Raw genomic sequence first — 7,314 nt, forward strand, 5'->3', positions numbered from 1 at the left:
TAAACATTGACTGATGTCACTTCTTTTTGAATTTTCCATAATTTTGTGACCTGTTCTGAAACTCCAAGAAGTTTTAACTTGAATATATGATCAAGTTTAACCTGTGTTGTGGAAATGTTTAAAAAGTTAACCTTTCTATCATCAAGTTAGAGTAACTAAGGAAATGTTGCAAAATTCTGCTTAGTTAACACATATGCTAACAATATTTAAATTTTACTCAGTGCTGGCCATGATGGATTTTCCCTGTTACTCCAGCGTTCACAATGTCAGGTGAGGTTTAACAGAATTTTAAACATCATTCTCACCCTTTTAATGATCCTAAGAAAACTTAGCATATGGGTTTCCTTCTGTGTTTCTTATTTGCCTGGATGCCTCAAGTTACATCGGTTGAAGCTGTCCTTGGTTAAAGCTGGGATTCCAGTGTGTCCACGCTGGTTCAGTTAAACAGACATTACAGATCTGTATGGTGATGCCATTTCTGGAACAGCTTTGATTCGCAGGTCCATGATCCAAGTTGTTTGCTTTTGTTTTTGTTTGATTCTCACAGCATATGAACATTTATAGTGTGGGAGAAAAAAGTTTGTTTTTTTATTAAAAAAAAACAAGTAGAAAAGATCTTGCCACTCTGATGTTTGATGTAGCTTGATTTTAAGAACAAAGTCGTCTTGCTTAATATCCACCTTTCTGCTCATGTGTCTGGGGTTTAATTTCATAGCTCTGTGGTGGTGATGGTCCCAAATGTGTGAATACAAACTGTAAATTGGTATTCACTTTTTGCTCTATCATTATGAAAGTGCCAGAGAAAATGGTGTCTATAAAATTATTTTGTGTTCGTGCTCCCTTCTCTTACATTTTTTTCTAACCTCGCTTCCATGTACAAGTAGATGTATTTTCACTCAAAAAAGGCTCAGTAGTCTTTTTTCAATGATTGAGAATGGTGCTCAATCATGTACACTTATCTCAATCTTCTTCCTGAAAAGAGCCACCCTTGTCATGATGAATTATAATCCTTCAAATATAAATACTTCTACATAACAACAGATATTTCTGTATCTCTCAATCATTCAAGTATCTGTATAATATGTCATATTTTGCTTTTTAAATATAAGTGATATTGTATTTCTTCTTGCTTTTTTTCACTTAACCAATAATTTGTTGTAGAAGTTGTTTCTATTTCTATGTGTAGAATGTCATATATGTTAGATATGTACGTTTTGCTTGGTAGAAATTCAGGTAATTTACAACTTTCCTGCTTCAGTCATTCATACAAGTATCTTATTATAAACATCTTTCATATCTGTGCAAATATATTTTCCCAAATAGGTACAAAGTTTTGAAAATTTTTTAATCTTTGCATGATATGTGAGTAATATGCTGCTTTGGGAAACTTTTAATAGGCTAAGAAAAATTTCCCAGTAAAAGATATGTAACATTTAAAAGAATGTATCACATTGTCACAAAAAATATTTTTTTGTCTTCAAGCTTCTCATTTTTTCTAATCTGGCAGTTAAGAAAAATTATATTCCACTATTTACTTTTCATTTTACTGATTATTACTACCATTGAGCATCTTTTTCTAAGGTTTTTCAGTTCAGTTCAGTCTCTCAGCCATGTCCAACTCTTTGCAACCCCATGGACTGAAGCACGAGGCTTCTCTGTCCATCACCAACTCCCAGTGTCCATCGTGCAGGTGGTACCATCCACCATCTCATCCTCTGTCATCCCCTTCTCCTCCTGCCTTCAGTCTTTCCCAGCATGAGGGTCTTTTCCAATGATTCAGTTCTTCATATCAGGTGGTCAAATATTAGAGTTTCAGCTTCAGCATCAGTCCTTCCAATGAATATTCAGGGCTGATTTCCTTTAAGATGGACTGGTTGGATCTCCTTGCAGTCCAAGGGACTCTGAAGAGTCTTCTCCAACACCAGAGTTCAAAAGCATCAATTCTTCAGCACTCAGTTTTCTTTATAGTCCAACTCTCACATCCATACGTGACCACTGGAAAAACCATAGTTTGACTAGACGGACCTTTGTTGGTAAAGTAATGTCTCTGCTTTTTAATATGCTGTCAAGGTTGGTCATAATTTTTCTTCCAAGGAGCAAGCGTCTTTTAATTTCATGGCTGCAGTCATCATCTGCAGTGAGCCCTCAAAAATAAAGTTTTGCACTGTTTCCATTGTTTCCTCATCTGTTTGCCACGAAGTGATGGGACCAGATGCCATGATCTTAGTTTTCTGAATGTTAAGCCTTAAGCCAATCTTTTCACTCTCCTCTTTCACATTCATCAAGAAGCTCTTTAGTTCTTTGCTTTTTGCCATAAGGGTGGTGTCACCTGCATATCTGAGGTTATTGCTATTTCTCCTGGCAACCTTGATTCCAGCTTGTGTTTCATCCAGCCGAGCATCTTGCATGATGTACTCTGCATATAAGTTAAATAAGCAGGATGACAATATACAGCCTTGATGTACTCCTTCCTGATTTGGAACCTGTCTGTTGTTCCATGTCCAGTTCTAACTGTTTCTTCTTGACCTGCATACAGATTTCTCAGGAGGCAGGTCAGGTGGTCTGATATTCCCATCTCTTGAAGAATTTTCCACATTTTGTTGTGATCCACACAGTTAAAGGCTTTGGCATAGTCAATAAGGCAAAAGTATATGTTTCTCTGGAACTCTCTTGCTTTTTCAATGATCCAGCAAATGTTGGCAATTTGTTCTGGTTACTCTGCCTTTTCTAAATCCACCTCAAACATCTGGAAGTTCATGGTTCACATACTGTTGAAGTCTGGCTTGGAGAATTTTGAGCATTACTTTACTAGTGTGTGAGATAAGTGCAATTGTGTGGTGGGTTTGAGCATTCTTTGGCATTGCCTTCTTTGGGATTGGAATGAAAACTGACCTTTTCCAGTCCTGTGGCCACTGCTGAGTTTTCCAAGTTTGCTGGCATATTGAGTGCAGCACTTTCACAGCATCATCTTTCAGGATTAGAAATAGATCAACTGGAATTCCATCACCTCCAGTAGCTTTGTTCATAGCGATGCTTCCTAAAGCCCCCTTGACTTTGCATTCCAGGATGTCTGGCTTCAGTTGAGTGATCACACCATCATGATTATCTGTATCATGAAGATCTTTTTTGTATAGTTCTTCTGTTTTTTCTTGCCACCTCTTCTTAATATCTTCTGCTTCTGTCAGGTCCATACCATTTCTGTCCTTTACTGAGCCCATCTTTGCATGAAATATTCCCTTGGTATCTCTTATTTTCTTGAAGAGATCTCTAGTCTTTCCAATTCTATTGTTTTCCTCTATTTCTTTGCACTGATCACTGAGGAAGGCTTTCTTATCTCTCCTTGCTATTCTTTGGAACTCTGCATTCAGATGGGCATGTCTTTCCTTTTCTCCTTTGACTTTTGCTTCTCTTCTTTACTTAGCTATCTGTAAGTCCTCGTCAGACAACCGTTTTGACTTTTTGAATTTCTTTTTCTTGGGGATGGTCTTGATCACTGCCTCCTGTACAATGTCATGAACCTCTGTCCATAGTTCTTCAGGCACTCTGTCCATCAAATCGAATCCTTTGAATCTATTTGTCACTTCCACTGTATAATCATAAGGGATTTGATTTAGGTCGTACCTGAATGGTCTAGTGGTTTTCCCTGCTTTCTTCAATTTAAGTCTGAATTTGGTTGTAAGGTGTTCATGATCTGAGCCACAGTCAGCTCCCGGGCTTGTTTTTGCTGACTGTATAGAGCTTCTCCATCTTTGGCTGCAAAGAATATAATCAACCTGATTTCAGTATTGACCATCTGGTGATGTCCACGTGTAGAGTCTTGTCTTTTGTTGTTGGAAGAGGTTATTTGCTAAGACTAGTGCATTCTCTTGGCAAAATTCTGTTAGCTTTGCCTTGCTTCATTCTGTACTCCAATGCCAAGTTTGCCTGTTACTCCATGTAGCTCTTGATTTCCTACTTTTGCATTCCAGTCCCCTATAATGAAGATGACATCTGTTTTGGGTGTTAGTTCTAGAAGGTCTTGTTGGTCTTCATATAACCATTCAACTTCAACTTCGTCAGCATTACTGGTTGGGGCATAGGCTTGGATTACTGTGATATTGAATGGTTTGCCTTGGAAACGATCAGAGATAATTCTGTCATTTCTGAGATTGTGTCTAAGTACTGCGTTTCAGACTCTTTCATTGACTCTGATAGCTATTCCATTTCTCCTAAGGGATTCCTGCCCACAGCAGTAGATATAATAGTCATCTGAGTTAATTCACCCATTCCTGTCCATTTTAGTTCTCTGATTCCTAAAATGCCAATGTTCAATCTTGCCATCTCCTGTTTGACCACTTCCAATTTGCCTTGGTTCATGGACCTAATATTCCAGGTTCCTATGCAATATTGCTCTTTACATCATCAGACTTTACTTCCATCACCAGTCACATCCACAACTGGGCATTGTTTTAGCTTTGGCTCCATCTCTTCATTTTTCTGGAGTTATTTCTCCACTCTTCTCCAGTAGCATACTGGGCACCTACTGATCTAGGGAGTTCATCTTTCAGCATCCTATCTTTTTGCCTTTGCATACTGTTCATGGGATTCTCAAGGCAAGAATACTGAAGTGGTTTGCCATTCCCTTCTCCAGTGGACATCATTTTGTCAGAGCTCTCTGCCATGACCTGTCCATCTTGGGTGGCCCTACATGGCATGGCTCCTAGTTTCATTGTGCTAGACAAGGGTGTGGTCCGTGTGATCAATTTGGTTAGTTTTCTATGGTTCTTAGCAACATGTTAGTGAATCAATTATTCAGTTCATTTGCCTAATTGTTTGACTGGGTTTTTTTTTTTTTTTTTTGCATAAAGATATACAGGGTTTTGCAAATATGGTGCACAGGAATTCTTTGATATTTATTTGTAAATAATTTCCCCAATCTACCATTTTACTTAAAAATTTTTTTTATAATATATTTTGTTGTAAAGCAATTTTAAAATTGGAAGCAATATATTGCATTAAGCTTTTTCCTTGTGGATTTAGGTTTGTGTTTTGCTTTAGAAAAGGTGATTCTTTACCACTGAACCACCAAAGAAGCCATATATTTTACATCTTAACAGATAATTTCATAAAATTTATCATTTAAAATGTTCCCCATTGATCTGAATGCCAAGCTTCACTAAGTTTGTCAGAAGGTTGCCCGCTTCCCCTGCCTGCCCCGCCCTTGCTACTCCTGAAAGCCAGCTAAGACCTCTTTCTCATTTGGCTTCCTTTTAGGGTAGATATTGGGAGGCTTAGACATGCACTTACCTGAATTCCTTTTCTGCTGAAGGGAGTTGTGACTGAGCTTTTGCCTGGGCAATGCTGGTAGAAGTTAGTGAATGGGCATTTCTACAAAAGATTTTTCTACAGGTCAAACTAACACTCCCCTTTTGGCCTTTGCTCTGTCGTGTTCTTCCTACTTAGAACATGAAGGTGAATTTGAAGGTGCAAATATCTTCTAGCCATGTGTGACAGAAATGCTTCAAGAACAGGGTAACAGAAGGAAGAAGACGGCCTCACTAAAACACGGTTTTCAGTGTTGATTATTAACCATAATTTATTTAATCTTATAGTAGGTTTCTGTTAAATGCAACTGAATACAATTTTAACTATTAGAAGTACAAGCCAAATTCAAATGTATTTCCCTAAGTCTGTTTTTAGCTTTTCTCTCTGTTTCCATTCTATTGTTTTTATTCCTACACTAACACTATAATTAATTAATATGTAATTCATACAGATTATGTACATGTATTTTTTAGTATCTGGAAAGACATAACCTTATTCTATGTTCTTTATCCAATTTTTCATAAACTTTTATGCTTTCATTATTAAATTTATTATTTATTATTTTGTCATATTTCCTAAATAATCCTTAGATGTGATACATATTAAACATTATTGAATGTTTATCTGTTTTGTTTTTGTATCTAAAGTGATCAGGTTGTTCCCAGGTTTAGTGCAACAAACTACAATATCAGATGATCTACTGTGAATGGTCTTGAATCACAGAACTAATTGGTCTTGGAGTACTTTTTAATTTTAATGCATTTTGATAAAATAAAATTGTACAACCCTGTTTATGACTAACATTAGATTGTGGTTTTCTTTCTTTTTCTATCACTTTCTGGCACAATACCATGGTTATTTAGGTCTCAGGAAGTGATTTGGGTATTTTTCCATTGTTTTCTCTGGAATATTTTGTATAAGTTGGGAATTATCTGTTCTTGAACGTTTGGCAGAACTTGTTCATAAACTATTTAGGTGTTATGTGTAGGCTTAGCTCTTCAACTTCAAGGGTAGAATTTTTATTTAGAATGCATCCTTCAAGCATCTTATATAATAACAGTTTCACTAGTGTTAAGTTGCTGGTTTTACCATTTACACTTCATAATTCCCAGATAAACAAAACAAAATGATTAAGTAGATATAAATTTTATGGATTGACATATATTAATAAAAGATAGCATTGAGCTTTTGAGTTTAAGTAATAAAAGGAATCCCTTATCACAAAGTAGAATTTCTTTTAAGAAAGTATTTTTTTATTTTACTAGTCCTTTCCAAGTAAAAGTACAAATTCTAAACTTTATTTATAACTGTCACAATATGTTTAAAATAATACTGATTTAATGGTGATAATATTGAAATCATCAAGTACCCTGACAAAGAAAGAAAAATGTAAATTTTAGTATTATATAATATCTTACAATATTATTTCTTATGATTATAGACATTTTTTATAAATGTAATTTTGAATCAATAACAAATGACCTATTGCTTCTTAAAAAAGTCGGCACCTCTTTATCTTCTAAAAATACTGAGCACAAAAACACATTTTATATCCAAATAACAAGCATATTCATAGTTCAAATATTCAACCTATTATTAGTAACACCATTGAAAGTCACTCAGTCTTGTCTGCTTCTTTGTGACTCCATAGACTAAACAGTTCAGGGAATTCTCCAGGCCAGAATACTGGAGTGGGCAGTTGTGACCTCCAGGGGTTCTTCCTAACCCAGTGATCGAACCCAGGTTACCTGCATTGCAGGCAGATTCTTTACCAGTTGAGCCACAAGGAAAGCCATTAACACTATTACCAGGACTCTTAAGAGCTTTGAAAGTAAAAATTCTCATTTTGAATATATTTCATAGTAATATTTCATATAGCATTGCATTCATCTAGAATTGAAAAGCCATACATTTAGACAATCAGAATCAATGATAATCATTCACTTATCTGGGGGATTTTTTTTCAAAAATAAATACATGTATTGGTATGGACTGAATTGTGTAATTTAT

The sequence above is a fragment of the Muntiacus reevesi genome, chromosome 4 (genome assembly GCF_963930625.1).
Source record: "Muntiacus reevesi chromosome 4, mMunRee1.1, whole genome shotgun sequence".
In the NCBI taxonomy this organism is placed as follows: domain Eukaryota; kingdom Metazoa; phylum Chordata; class Mammalia; order Artiodactyla; family Cervidae; genus Muntiacus; species Muntiacus reevesi.